Source organism: Molossus molossus, unplaced genomic scaffold, assembly GCF_014108415.1.
Source record: "Molossus molossus isolate mMolMol1 unplaced genomic scaffold, mMolMol1.p scaffold_m16_p_7, whole genome shotgun sequence".
In the NCBI taxonomy this organism is placed as follows: domain Eukaryota; kingdom Metazoa; phylum Chordata; class Mammalia; order Chiroptera; family Molossidae; genus Molossus; species Molossus molossus.
This window is the reverse complement of record NW_023425401.1, coordinates 110,080,293-110,095,467: the sequence shown is the minus strand read 5'-3', so window position 1 is coordinate 110,095,467 and position 15,175 is coordinate 110,080,293. Positions and strand designations below refer to the sequence as shown.

The 15,175-nt window shown below is 54.8% G+C and overlaps 1 long non-coding RNA gene across 1 annotated transcript; it reads right to left on the bottom strand.

Annotated features, from left to right (window-relative positions):
• Window positions 1-11,539: 11,539 nt before the first annotated feature.
• On the bottom strand, window positions 11,540-13,978 carry LOC118620415. Its single transcript, XR_004957405.1, has 4 exons — window positions 13,929-13,978; window positions 12,606-12,830; window positions 12,089-12,160; window positions 11,540-11,869 (listed from the first exon to the last, which is right to left on the bottom strand). It is a non-coding gene; the product is annotated as an uncharacterized LOC118620415 (long non-coding RNA).
• Between the last annotated feature and the right edge of the window lie 1,197 nt (window positions 13,979-15,175).

The following is a 15,175-nucleotide window of genomic DNA, read 5'->3' as shown; positions in this document are numbered from 1 at the left end:
GCCGGACGTTCGCGACAACCTGGATTTTATCCTGACGGCTGCAGTCGGATGTCAGCCTACACTGAGCTCAGCTCCAATCTGGGCAGAGCCTGGGCGTTTCAAGGGAAGGACGGGGGAGGAGGGGGAGGAGCCACTGAGGGCCTGAGCAGAGTCGAGAAGTGGAAAATTACCCAGGTGCTGGGTCAGGGTAAATCTCAAACAGAAAATTCTCTTGGCAGTTTGCTTTCCCAAGCAAGAGCGCAAGGCGGGGCTGGGTCATGCCAGGGCACGAGCTGTCAGAAACCAGGCTGGTGTTTGTGCGAGTCCCTTAGAGTGAGGGGTGGACAGCAGTGTGCTGAGATTGACTTTGCAGTTCCCACAGGCCACGATGGAGGCCTCATCAAGAAGAGGACTCAGCCCGGCCGGTGTGGCTCAGTGGATCGAGCGTGTCCCATGGACTGAGAGGTCCTGGTTCGATTCCCACTTGGGGCACATGCCCAGGTTTCAGGCTTGATCCCCAATAGGGGGCGTGCAGGAGGCAGCCAATCAATGTTCCTCTCTCACATCGCTATTTCTATCTCTCTCTCTCCCTTCCTCTCTCTCTAAAATAAACAAATAGAGAAAGAAATAAGAAGAGGACTCAGGGGGAGCCCGAGTCACGTTTGGTCAGAGTCTTGGAGCAGTTTTGAGCCACTGTGAGTTTAGGGATAGTTTGCAGCAGGACAGCACCATCCCCAGTAAAGATGTAAACCCAGACCTCAGAGTCTGCACCTTACGCTTCTCCTACCACGTCGCTTGGCCCTCTTTCAGCAGACAAGCCAAGGGGGGCCGCCCTGGTCTTGCTACCGGACACCTCTCATGTTACAGTAAAGACAGAGCTTCAGCCAACGTATACAAGACAGTTAGATCTTTCTCTAATCACCTGTGTATTCATTCCCGTGGCCCCTCCAGGCCCAGCAGACAATCAAGTATATTTCTAGACTTAACAGGGGTGGCAGGGTCCTTCCTCACTATAAATACCTGCCCACGTGACGTCCCTCCAACTAGGGATATAATCCGGTGCCTGCAAGTGGCTGGCATTGAATCCATCAGAAAACCAACTTGCTGAGCACTTCCCACATGGTGCATGCTCCTCCCTGCCCTTCGGGAGCAGAACTCTGGACCCCCGTGCCCACTTGCTGTTTCGGTTGGGTTTAGAGTAGGAGTTAGGGTCTGTTCATGCCACACGAATCCCTTTGCCCAGCTGTCAAACCCTTTTGCCCAGCTGCAGGAGGACACTGGGTAACCCGTGAGACAACCCTACACAGCCACCCTAAAGGACTTCGCCTTCTTTATCTGAACATGTGCTGGACGGGTGTGCCTGCCCTTTAGGACCAGCTAGACAACTGGTCAACATCATCAGGACCACAGTTTACACCAGGGTGGCCACTCTTCTTGAAAGGCAACCCTAGGCCCCTCTATGGGTACTGGTTACTACAGGCTTTTAAAAACTCTGCAAATATCCGTATGCAAGGTAGAGTAACGGGGAGGTTGCCAGGCAGCTTGAGAAATTGGGGCCTTCAACACAACACAGCGCAAGTACCTCCTCTCAGAAGCCTCCTCTACTCTCTTTGAGTAGAATCAAGTGTCCGCCCTTCTGATCCTCTGTGTCTGCTATTACCACATGGCTGTAACTACTCATCTCCATCAGACTCAACCTCTAAGTTCAGGGACCCTGTTGTCCACCTGTGATCTTGGCACTTAGAATAGTGGCTGGCAAGTAGTAAGTACTTAACATGAGTGTAGGGTGGATGGACGGGTGGATGGATGCTGGGTGGGTGGATGGGTGGCAAAAATGTACAGGTAGACAGACAGTTATACTCAAAGTAACTCCTAACAGATAATATAAAGCAGTCAGCTCCTAGAGCAGTCCACCAATTGTCAGAGCGATGGTCTAAAATTTAGGTCTGCGACCTCCCTTAAATTTGGACTATGTTGCAAAAAACAAAAACAAAACAAATTTGGACTGTATTTTCCTAAAAAAAAAAAAAAGTAATAAAACTGTGGGAAGCACACCTGTCCACCCTCCAATTCTGCGCACCAGGAGGCTCCCACCACTTCAACAACCGTGCTCACTATTTTTAGCTCAGGTTCCGAACAAACTTACCAACAGACTTCACTCAGTTTTAGAGAACAGGGAACACACTACAAAGAGTGTATCACTTGTTCCTAGGAAACACCACTGTTTGTCAGGGACGAGTGCCGGATGGCGGAGCCTCAGAGATGAGACGTGGAACCCAGTCTCCGGGAAGGAAACCGGTACCGATGTAACAGGTGCCGCGGCGGAGAGAAGGGCACCTGAGGCCCAGTCCAGGGAGGTTTTCTTGGAGAAGACGCTTGAACTGAAGCGTAAGAGGAGCTTAAACAGGCCAGAGGGAAAGGAAACGCCGATGACCTCGAACCCCGCCTCAGCGGCACAGCCGGGTTCCCATGATGCCCCTGTGCCTCCCAGTGGTGCTGCGGTTGGGTGTCTGGGCCTATCTCAGCGCCCTCAGTTCATCGTCCCGTGTGCAGAGTGGGGGGCCCGGCCGCACGGGCTTCGTGAGCACGGGAGGGAGGATGCAGAGTGGGGGTGGGCGCGGGGTGGGAGGAGGCAGAGTGGGGGTGGGCGCGGGGTGGGAGGAGGCAGAGTGGGGGTGGAGGGGTGGGAGGAGGCAGAGTGGGGGTGGGCGCGGGGTGGGAGGAGGCAGAGTGGGGGTGGAGGGGTGGGAGGAGGCAGAGTGGGGGTGGAGGGGTGGGAGGAGGCAGAGTGGGGGTGGGCACGGGGTGGGAGGAGGCAGAGTGGGGGTGGGCACGGGGTGGGAGGAGGCAGAGTGGGGGTGGGCACGGGGTGGGAGGAGGCAGAGTGGGGGTGGGCACGGGGTGGGAGGAGGCAGAGTGGGGGTGGGCACGGGGTGGGAGGAGGCAGAGTGGGGGTGAGCACGGGGGGGAGGAGGCAGAGTGGGGGTGGGCACGGGGTGGGAGGAGGCAGAGTGGGGGTGAGCACGGGGTGGGAGGAGGCAGAGTGGGGGTGAGCACGGGGTGGGAGGAGGCAGAGTGGGGGTGAGCACGGGGGGGGAGGAGGCAGAGTGGGGGTGAGCACGGGGGGGGGGAGGATGCAGAGTGGGGGTGGGCACGGAGTGGGAGGAGGCAGAGTGGGGGTGGGCACGGAGTGGGAGGAGGCAGAGTGGGGGTGAGCACGGGGTGGGAGGAGGCAGAGTGGGGGTGGGCACGGGGTGGGGAAGGAGGCAGAGTGGGGGTGGGCACGGAGTGGGAGGAGGCAGAGTGGGGGTGGGCACGGGGTGGGAGGAGGCAGAGTGGGGGTGGAGGGGTGGGAGGAGGCAGAGTGGGGGTGGAGGGGTGGGAGGAGGCAGAGTGGGGGTGAGCACGGGGTGGGAGGAGGCAGAGTGGGGGTGAGCACGGGGGGGGGGAGGATGCAGAGTGGGGGTGGGCACGGGGTGGGAGGAGGCAGAGTGGGGGTGGAGGGGTGGGAGGAGGCAGAGTGGGGGTGGAGGGGTGGGAGGAGGCAGAGTGGGGGTGGAGAGGTGGGAGGATGCAGGCGCCTGGCGCAGCGTCTGTCCCTCCGGAAGAGCAGCTGCGGGCCGGCCCCTGGGGAAGAGCCCGGGCAGGTGCCGACCAGGTCGATGCGGGGCAGACTGCGTGTCAGGAGCAGGAAGGAGCTCAGGCCGGGGCCTTGGGGTCCGGCGCGGGCGGGACTGGAAAGCGGTGCGGTGGAAAGAAGCCGGCGGAACCCAGCGCTTGAAAGGGAGCTGAGGGCAGAGGAAGGGGCTGGGACTCCTGGTCCGAAACCTCGGCGGGGAGACCAAAGGACTGGCCTGCCATCCGCTCAAGGTCCGCGTCCCCGCACCTTTACCTCAGGTGCGGACGGCCGAGCGGTGGGCGTTTGGTCTCACGGCCGTGGATGATGTACCAGAAGTGGAAGAATTAGACTTCGAAGGCAAAAGATTTGGTTCATTTCTAACATCCCCTAGAAATGGCTCAAAAATGCATTAAAATCAAAGTCAGATTTCAAAAGTAAGGGAACCATAGAAGGTAACAGGGCACTTTTATGTTTGTGGCTCTTTGGAGCTGGGCTTAGTTAGCCTCACCATCCAAAAACTACATTTGTCATGAGATGTTATGTCATTATTAAAAATAAGAATGTCCGATTTCATTGTGATAGAGGTATACACGGCCCTGGCCAGTTTGGCTCTGGTTAGAGTGTCAGCCAGTGGACCAGTGAGTCGCAGGTTCGATTCCGGCACGTACCCTGGTTGGGTCGTGTGGGAGGCAGCCAGTCGATGTGTCTCTCTCACGTCGAGGTTTCTCTCTCACGTCGATGTTTCTCTCTCTTTCCCTCTCTTCCACTTCATCTCCCACAACAAATTGGAAAAATATCCCTGGGTGAGGATTGAAAAAAAATAAAAGTGTACACAGACATGTACGTCAAGGCAAAATGTGTGCTGGTTACCATCACGGAGTTTCTGGCGTGTGACATGGATGGTGCCTCCTGCATGGAGGTGTCGCGAAGATGAAAACCATGCCTGGCACGGGACAGTCGATCGCGCAGTGACTGTTAGCAACAGGCACACTGTAACTGCGGCCTGTCAGTCATGCCTCGTAAATCATCTCAACCCAGCGGTTCTCTCGGGCTGGCCTGGGTCCCTTGGCGGGGAGGGGCGTTCCTGAGATCTTTTCAGGACGTCCACAGGTCCAGACTGTTCTCACACGGGTACTCGGATGGATGTTGCTCGCCTTCCTCGTCCTCACCGTCTCCGGAGGGCACGGCAGAGCCTTCCAGAGAGGACTTGGCAGGAGACCGGGCAGACCACATGCAGCAGGCTGTCTGCTCATCAGCCAAACATGGAAGAGATTTGCAACAATGTATCTACCTTCCATTCGCTTCGACCTCTTCTCTACGTTCTGTTTCTCAAGACGGGAGCCCGTTGCTGGGTCTCCAGCCTCTGTGCCAGCTCCAGACTTTTCAGCAGCAGGTGCCAAGATGGAGCCCGGAGTCTGAGAGACTCACCGGAGAAAAATCTGAAAGGTGAGGGGGAGGAGCAGCAGGCAGGCGGGGAGCAGGGCTGCCCTCTGTGCACCGGAAGGGAAGGGGGGATCAGGTGGGAAGTGAGCCCCCCAGGCCCCGCCAGGCTAATGGGGAGCCCAGAGCCAAACTGCTCAGCACACATGACCCCCTCGGACCCTTCCTGCACCCCATGCCATCGGGGAGGTGCCTCCACATGAGAGCTGAGGCCACAGAGGCTGGCTCAGAGGATAAGTCGTCTGCCCACGATTATACAGCCCGGGTGGCTCTGGCATGGGATCCGACGCCCAAATCCTCAGCGAGATGTGTGTTTCGGTCCTTGGTGTTCATCTGTGGAGGTCCGTGTGACCACAGGGTGTTAATTCCGAGCTTTGGGGCTCAGGCTTCACCCTCCCTTTATTTAGTTTTTTTTTTTTTTATTCCTCACCCAAGCATATTTTTCTTTTTTCTATTTTTTTTTTATCCTCACCCAAGCGAGGACATTTTTGCATTTATCTTCAGACAGACTGGAAGAGAGGGAGGAAGAGAGAGAAACATCGACAGGAGAGAGACGCATCGACTGGCTGCCACCCGCACGACCTCAACCGGGGCCGGGGACAAACTGCAACCGAGGTACGTGCCCCCAGGGGGAACCGAACCCGGGACTCTACGGTCCGCAGGTCGATGCTCTAACCGCTGAGCCAAACCGGCCTGAGCAGCATATTTTTCTATTTATTATCAGATAGAGTGGGAGGGAGAGAGGGAGGGAGAGAGACAGAGAGAAACATCGACGTGATAGAGCCACATGGACTGGTTGCCTCCCACAGGGCCCGACCAGGGCCGGGGACAAACCACAACCAAGGTACGTGCCCTTGACCAGGATTGAACCCGAGACGCATTGGTCCGCCGGCCGATGCTCTAACCGCTGAGCCACACCGGCCAGGGCTTCACCTTCCTTCTTAACTACCGAAGTGATTCGTAGCGTCCTGTGCTGAGTCCCACGAGGCCCTGCAGAAGGCCTCAGGGGTACTCTGTCCCGGCTGCTGACCGACGGATAAATCTGTTTTCATCCCCCCCATTTCCTGCCCTGAGGACCCCACTTCTCTGGCGTCCTCTCTTTCCGTGATGGCTAACCTCCCAGGACACGCTAACCTCCTCATCTACGTGCAGTCACAGAAAATGACCGGAATACAAGCATCCAAAGGAACCATTTACAGCTGGCTCCATTTACAGACTGGCTCCATCCTGCCCAGGTTGGAAGCTCCGCTCCCCGGGGATTGATGAGCGGTGGAACCTCGGCCAAGCCCCCTCGTCTCTCTCGGCTTCTGTCCCTCGCCTGTCAAGGGGGAATAACCATAGGTCTTCCTGGCTGGGCAACTGTTAAGATGATAAGACTTAATAAAAGTAAAATATTTAACACATTGCCTACTATACAGTAATGGCAGTTTTATCATCATCGTCGTCGTCATCATCATCAGGAAAATGTCCTCCCTCAAAACAAAAGATTTCACACTCGTATATATGTATTTGCCTCTGTCCTGTATTCTGCCTAAAACTGCCATCCCTGTGCTTACTGCACAGAGAGTTACACGCGGGTTATCTCCCAGTCTGAGTCCTCTCCTATGCGTTGTAAATTTCTCTACATGTAAAGTTTTTCCTGGAGTACAGGTATGAAAGTATTCAAAACAGGAATAGAAAGGAAATCCACCAACTCCCTCATGAACCTCATTCTGCATCGTTCACTATTTCATTACACATGTTTGGAAATCTTTCATTTATTTATTTTTATCCTCACCCGAGGACATTTTTTTTATTCCTTGTTCAGATAGAGTGGGAGGGAGAGAGAGAGGAAGAGACAGAGAGAGAAACATTGACGTGAGAGGGACACATCGACTGGTTGCCTCCCGCACAACCCCGACCAGGGCCTGAACTGCAACCGAGGTACCTGCCCTTGGCCGGAATTGTTTTGTTTTTTGGGGTTTTTTTTTGTTTTTTTGTTTTTAATATTTTGTTCAGATAGAGTGGGAGGGAGAGAGAGAGAGAGAGACAAACATCAACGTGAAAGGGACACATCGAGTGGCTGCCACCCTCACAACCCAACCAGGGCCGGGGACAAACTGCAACCGAGGTACATGCCCTTAGCGGGAACCGAACCCGGGTCTGTCTGGACCGCAGGCCTTGGCCGGAATTGAACCTGCGACTCATTGGTCCGCGGGCCGGCGCTCTGACCACTGCTCATGCCAGGGCCACGCTAAGCCAGTTTAGAGAAAGGCTCGGCGCCAACCCCAGGAGGTGGTTTCCCAGGAACAATCGCTCCGAAGACACGTTCCGTCCCATGGCTCCCTTCCGCCCACTCCCAGACTCCAAAGAGATACGTCATCGTGACACTGCCCTAATGGGGACTCATTCCAAGAGTCATGAGGCCAACTCTGATTACACCCAAGTGCTCACCCTGAGGATTTTCATAAGAAATAGTAGTAGGGCCCTGGCCGGTTTGGCTCAGCGGTAGAGCGTCGGCCCGTGGACCAATGAGTCGCAGGTTCGAGTCCAGCCAAGAGCACGTACCTCGGTTGTGATTTGTCCCCGGCCCTGGTCGGGGTCGTGCAGGAGGCAACCAGTTGAAGTGTCCCTCTCATATTGATGTTTCTCTCTCTCTCTTTCTCTCCATCCCATTCTGTCTGAAGATAAACAGAAAAATACCCTCAAGTGAGGAGTTAAAAAATTAAAAATTAACTAAATAGTAGTAGGGATGATGGCTGTGGTAATGAGGCTGGGGGAGGGGCGACGGGAGGCAAATTAGAGAGAAAGTCAGTTAATAGTCAAACGGGATTTTAGTGCAAAGGAGGGACAGATAAGTTATTTCATTATCACACTTCTTCTGCCAGCAAATTAAATCCTGAAGTCACTTGGTTCTTTTTACCGTCCCCCACCCCCACCCCAGTTTTCTGCCCAGAGCACGCTTGACATGCCAGGCACTGTCCCTGCTCTGGGACTTTCTCAGGGCTTTTCCAGCCACTCCTGCCTCTCGTCCTCGGGGTAGAGACCTCAGCCACCTCCAAGCCAGACTCATCCAATGTGACCACAGCCAGACCCTTCGACACTGTCGTCTACAGTCTGGGTCTTTGCTGAGGACCCTCAGCAAAATATTCAGTACTGGGACCTCTCTCTGCTCCGCCGTGAGGCAGATGGTACAGGGCTGTGGCTCCTCTTCCTTGGCCCAGTCACTGTGACAGTGAGGAGCTTGAGAGACAGCCTGGCCTGGCCGGGCAGCTCATCGGTCAGAGCATCCTCCTGACGGCCAAGGTTGTGGTTTTGCCCCGGTCAGGGCACAGCCAAGAATCAACCAATGGCCCTGGCTGGTCTGGCTCAGCAGCTAGAGCATCAGCCTGGGGACCAAAGGGTTGCGGGTTCAACTCCCATCCCTGGGCGGGGTCATGCGGGAGCCAACCGATCGGTATGTCTCTCTCGCATCAATGTCTCTCCTCTTTCTCTCTCCCTTTCCCTGCCTCCCATTCACTCTATCTAAAAAAAAAACACAAAAATCAATGGAGAAACATCCTCGGTAGGGATTAACAACAAAAAACTAATTAACCAATGAGTGCATCAATGAGCGGAACAACCAAGCGATGTTTCTCTCTCCGTCTCCCTCCCTTTTCCTCTCTCTCTAAAATCAATAACTAAAGAAAAAAAGAAAGGCTGTGTCTGCGGGTGTGCTGGACCTGGGGGTGCCTGCTTCCCTCAGCCAAGGGCAGGTTGTGAGAATATCGACGACTTTGCCAGCAGGTGGGTATCACCGCGGTAGCCTGACATCAGTTACGGTGTAGCATTCACCGCTCGGGACTTGGCAGACACGATAAAATGAGGACCTTTAGAAAAATGTACCCCAAAGCCTGGCCGGTGTGGCTCAGTGGTTGAGTGTCAACCCATGCACCAAGAGGTCACCGGTTCAATTCCCGGTCAGGGCACATGCCCAGGTTGTGGGCCTGATCCCCAGCGGGGGGCATGCAGGAGGCGGCCAGTCGATGTTCTTTCTCATCGATGTTTCTATCTCTCTCCCTCTCCCTTCTTCTCTCTCTAAAACCAATAAAGAAAAAAAAAAAAAGTACCCCAGAGAGCCCCGGGCTAAGCAGCTACTACCACACCACCGCCTATGTCTAAATGGCTGAGGCAACTTTCCAAGGGGGTCAGTCATCCTTCGGGGACTGTGTTCAAAGACCCCAACTCTTTCAGTGGACTCGACTGGAAGCAAAACAGGAAGTGTGGGCTGTGAGGCTCTAGGTCCCAGGGCCTGGCTGCCACCGGGACCTTCGTCCTGCCAGGTCCCGAGACCCTGCTTGAGCTAATCATGGAAGGAAGGCCACCCGAGGCGGGCCTCCAACCAGCCTGACCAGTTTGCTCACCCCAGGCGGGCCAGTGGCTGACGCCTCTTCTGCTGCTGCTTTGGGAGCGGGTTAACAGAACTTCTGGGAAATAAGGGCACCACAGTGAGGACAGGGCCTGGCGGTCAGCCGGACGCGAAGGGCCCTGTCTGGCCGGCTGCCGTGCACTCACACCCTCTGGAGCCCGTCTTGCAGGAGTGGCGGCGTGGACGGCGTTAGGCGTGCGGGCTCCGGGTCGGGGAACCCACTCCGCCTGCTCGGGCAGCTGCCTGCTCCCTGGGCCTCGACTCGTGATCTGCGCCGTGGAGAGGACACCTGGCCTGGCAGCCTGCGGGGGAAGCTGGAGGCGTGGGCCCTCCAGGAGACTAGCCCTGGGGACACGCAGTCAGGCAGTCAGGCAGCGACAGGCCCCTTTGCAGGCTGGTGCTCAGGACCCAATGCTCTACAGTTCTCATCTTGCAAGTCTCACGAATGTCCTCTGAGCCCTGGTTGGGGTGGCTCAGTTGGCATCCCATACCCTGGAAGGTCACTGGTTTGATTCCTTGTAAGGGCACATGCCCGGGTTGAGGGCTAGATTCCCAGTAGGGGGTGTGCTTTTCTCTCTCTCTCTCCAAATAAAAAAAGAATGTTTTGCCTGGCTGGTGTGGCTCAGTGGTTCAGCGTCGACCCTGCACCAAGAGGTCTTCAGTTCAATTCCCGGTCAGGGCATGTGCCCAGGTTGTGGGCCCAATCCCTAGTGAGCGGCATGTTCTCTCTCATCGATGTTTCTATCTTTCTCTCCCTCTCTCTCAAAAATTAATAAAGAAAAAAAAAAAAGCCCGGGCCGGTTTGGCTCAGCGGTTGGAGCGTCGGCCTGTGGTCCTGAGAGACCCGGGTTTGGTTCCCGCTAAGGGCACGTACCTCGGTTGCAGTTTGTTCCCGGCCCTGGTTGGTCGTGTGGGTGGCAGCCACTCGATGTGTCCCTTTCACGTCGATGTTTCTCTCTCTCTTCCTCTCTCCCCCTCCCACTCTACCTGAACAAAAAATAGAAAAATATCCTCTGGTGAGGATAAAAAAAAAAACAAAAACAATGTTTTTTATTTATTTCTTGAGAAACCAGGGGCCTGAGCGCTGTCCATGAGCGCTGCAGCCGCCTCGAACCCTGGCTGAGCCGGCCTCTCCCTTCCCCTCCCCCGATAACGCCCGTGACTGTGGTGCAGGGTGCAGCCAGCCGCGTGTCCCGTTCTGCCCGTCGTCATCGCTCTTACAACGGGAATCTTTCCCGGGCAAACACCCTGATCAACTCTCTGGCAGGGGAGTTTCTGAAGGGACTGTGCGAGCTTGGAGCTTGGAGCAGGGGGTCTGCGTGCCACTCCTCACCCTCCGAAGGGGTGAAGGGGCACCTCCTGGCACCTTGGGGTAGTGACAGCACCTCTGCCTGTGTGATCCTTGCGAGGGAAGCCGGGCACGGCTGAACACAGACGATGAGTCCGCTTCCCCAAGGCTGACCCGACGCAGCCACCAGGAGCACCGCGAAGCAAGACAGTGTCTGATCCATGGCTCACCCAGGGGACCGGTGCACCGGCTCCCTGGGACCCAGGGAACAGGGTTAAGATCTCACTCGTAGCTCGTATGGACATAGACTTTTAATCCCTCTGGATCAAATTTCTGCGCTTTTTTTTTTTAATCTATATTTTTGCTTTATTGATTTTAGAGAGAGAGAAAGGGGAAGAGAGAGAGAGAGAGAGAAACATCGATGAGAGAGAACATCAATCGGCTGCCTCCTGCATGCCCCCCACTGGGGATCGGGCCCAGAACCTGGGCATGTGCCCTGACCGGGAATCAAACCGGCGACCTCTTGGTGCAGGGTCGACGCTCAACCACTGAGCCACACCGGCGGGGCTGGATCAAATTTCTTATAAGAGAGCTTCCGGTGGCAGGGTCTGGGGAAGGGGCGGCAGGCACTGTTTCCGGCCACGAAGGTGGCAAGAAGCAGCCCTGAAGCCACAGGTGGAATTAAGAAATCTGGCAGGCCCTGGCCGGTTTGGCTCAGCGGTTGGAGCGTTGGCCTGCGGACCAGAGAGTTCCAGGTTTGGTTCCCGCTAGGGGCACGTACCAAAAAATAAAATTAAAAAAAAAAAAGAAAGAAAGAAATCTGGCAAAAAATGAACTGTTCCTTGTGCCTGGGGCAATGGTGAACCTTAATTCCATTCCTTTTTCTGACATCTGGATTCCCTGCCCTAACATCTCTTGCCATCTATAGCTAGAAGGAAGTGTGGTCTTGGAGCCTGCTGTCCATTTGAGAACAGACTTTTGTCAAGAAGATGATAGAAATGATAAGGATCACGCAGGGGCTTGTCTCTTCAGTCCTCACTCAGCCTCTTCAGCCTTAGCCGTGAGGTCGGAGTCAACCCAGCCCAGCATCCTGCCCAAGTGTGTTCTTCCGTCTTTGTTCTATTTGGAATTCTGTACCACCTGGGATTACACTAACCTATTTGGAAAAGAAAAAGATTTTTAAAAACCCTGTTATCTTGTCTTGAGCATCCTCATTTCCACCCCAGCCCCGTGAACTGTGTAAGGCGGGCACCGTTAGCCCCAGGCCAGGCACTAGCAACGGCCAAACCCGCACCGGAGTCCGCGTGCTGGCTGCAGGCCCCGGGCCCCCCCACGGGAACTGTGAGCTGCATCACTGTGCGTGTCCCTTCCTTACCTGCGGACGCGTGGAGGCCAGGACCCCCCTGAGCAGCCGCTCTCTGTCTGCGCCGAGCCCGTGTTGAATGAACTACAGAACCAAGATGGTCTTGACTTAGTGAATGAATAGGTTAACTGCCTGACCTACATTAGAAATATTTGCTATTCTCCTCACTTCGCTGTGACTGGAAAACTAAAAAGGTCCTCAGACCCTTCTGCTCAACAAAATGGGCACAGTTGGCCCTGGCCGGTTTGGCTCAGCGGTTAGAACATCCGCCCTTGGACCAAAGAGTCAAGGGTTTCTCTTCCCGGTCAAGGGCATGTGCCTGGGTTGCAGATATGATTCCCGGCCCCAGTCCGGGTCATGTGGGAGGCAACCCATCGGTATGTCTCCCTCACATCAATGTCTCTCTTTCTCTCCCTCCCTCCCTCCCTTCCTCCCTCCCTTCCACTCTCTCTAAAAGAAATGAACGGGAAAAGATCCTGGGGTGAGGATGAACAAAATGGGCACAGCGGCAGTAAAACGGAGCGCTCACCTGTCCTGCCCACCGTGTGCCAGGCTTCTGCTTTGCAGCAGGCATAGGAATCCTTCCTCCTACGCAAAGGAGCATCAACAGGAACTGAATAACCGGAATCGATCCCCACCGGGGTAAATGCCTTTCGCAAGGTGCCCCCCACACAGAGGGGCACATTCCAGCCAGGGCGGTTGGGCGTAACTTCTTCCCAAAAGAAGGAAATGAAGAGGTCATTCGGGGGAAGACCTGGAGGATGAAAGGAGACAGCCAGGTGTGTAGACCGGTCACTAGGGTCAGTCAGTCTGGGCTGCCACGCCCTGACTGGGTGGCGTCAGCAGCAGACGGTTTTGTTCTCACAGCTGTGGGGTCCGGGGTGTCCGAGACCAGGCTGCCTGCTGATCCAGTCCCGGCGTTCAGAAGGCGCGTTCTTGCTGACTCTCTTCCTGTAAGGACACTAATCCTATTGGATCAGGGCTCCACCCTGTCACCTCCTTTAACCCGTGTTACCTCCCAAAGGCCCCGTCTTTAGACACGGCCACCCCGGAGGTTAGAGCTTCAACCTGTGCCTTTGGGAGAGCTGCCCTTCAGTCCCCAGCATCATGTGAGCTGTCGGCGCCTCGGGGGCTCCCCCGAGAGGTAACCCCCCAAAGCCGGCGTAGAAAGAAGTACAGAAGGAAGACCAGTCCAAGTCTGCTCAACGTCACTGGCTAATGCTGACTAATCTTTTACACCAACTGATACGGAGGCCAAACAGGGTTTTTATTTTTATTTTTGGAGGTTTGCTTCAGTCCAGCTAGGCAACCTCATGCTGAAACAAAGAAGCGATTACTGCAGGCACAAGCAGGCTTTCTCTTCCCACGGAGGCAACATACGGTGGTGACATGGCTCATTCATTACATGTACCCTCACCTTTCCCCAAAGGGGGCGGAGCCTGCTGCTAAATGAAGTGGGGACCTCTCTGGCTGGGGTAAAACTCTCACTCCAGCAAGGCCAAGGTGGGCTGGAATTCGCTTTGTTGTTGTTGTTGTTGTTGATTATTGCTATCCTTGCCCTCATTTTTTTGTGTGTGTTGCTTTATTTTTTTAAGTCCTCGCCTGAGGACGTTTTTGCATTTATCTTTAGATAGAGCGGGAGAGAGAGGAGGAAGGAGAGAGAGAAACATCAACTGGAGAGAGACACATCAAGCAGTTGCCACCCACATGACCCCAACCAGAGCCGGGGATGAACTGCAATCAAGGTATGCGCCCTTAGTGGGAACCGAACCCGGGTCTCTCGGGTCTGCAGGCCGACGCTCTAATGCTGAGCCAGACCGGCCAGAACCTTGCTCTCGTTTTTTATTTTTACCTTCCCAGGACTCTTCTTCTTCTTCTTCTCCTTCTCCGTCTCCGTCTCCGTCTCCGTCTCCGTCTCCGTCTCCGTCTCCGTCTCCTTCTCCTTCTCCTTCTCCTTCTCCTTCTCCTTCTCCTTCTCCTTCTCCTTCTCCTTCTCCTTCTCCTCCTTCTTCTCCTTCTCCTTCTCCTTCTTCTTTTTTTTTTATTGAATTGAGAGAGGAAGGGAGAGGGAGAGAGAAACATCGATGAGACAGAACATCAACTGGCCGCCTGCTGCATGCCCCCCACTGGGGATGGGGCCTACAATCTGGGCATGTGCCCTGACCGGGAATCAAACTGGTGACCTCCTGGTGCAGGGTCGACACTCAACCACTGAGCCACACCGGCCGGGCTCTACCTCATCTTTTAACACAGGTAATGCATGAAAGGTTGTACGATGTACAGTGTTTCTTTGCATTCAGGCATATGGACATGAGTTCTTTGAGTCTATGCTCAACCGCTGAGCCACACTGGCCAGGTAGACATTAGTTCTTTGAAAGCAGCTGGGCTGGAGGTATGAATTTACTTTTGAGTAGACCCCCAGGTAGGCCTGCTGTAATTCATGCATCTTAAAGGAAAGACTTTAAAAACTCACACAGGCTGATCGGCAGATCTGCTGTTGTCTTCCTTTCCTTGGTTCTAACAATCTTTTGGTTAAGTGTTCATGCCACTTTTGGAGAGTCCTATCTACAGGTAGGCCTTCAAACAGTTTTCTTCAATCCTGAGAAATTTAAATAGGGAAAACTGGCCAAAAGCTCGTAAGAAAAGGACACAGCTAACTGTAGTGTTATTAGTTCTGTTCTAACCAAACCTTTCCTTCTTCCCTCTTGAAAACTGTTCACCTGTCTAGTCTCTCCACTTCTACTAGGGCCCCAGCAAGCTGATATCCATCCTCCCGGTTCACGCAGAGTCACCCAGTGTCTGGATAATGACTGTCACACTCAGAGCCACCTGCTCCAGCCAGCCCCTCACCTTTGGGTATGGCTGCATTGCATGACCCCAAAATTCACACTGAAGTCCTAACCTCCAGGACTTCAGTATTTGGAGGTAGGATCTTTAATCTAAGAAGACTGGCGTCCTTATGAAGAGATTAGGGCCTAGCCCGGGCAGTGTTGCTCAGTGGTTGAGCGTCGACCCTGCACCAAGAGATTGCTGGTTTGATTCCTTGTCAGGGCACATGCCCAGGTTGTGGGCCAAATCCCCAGTGGGGGGCATGCAGGA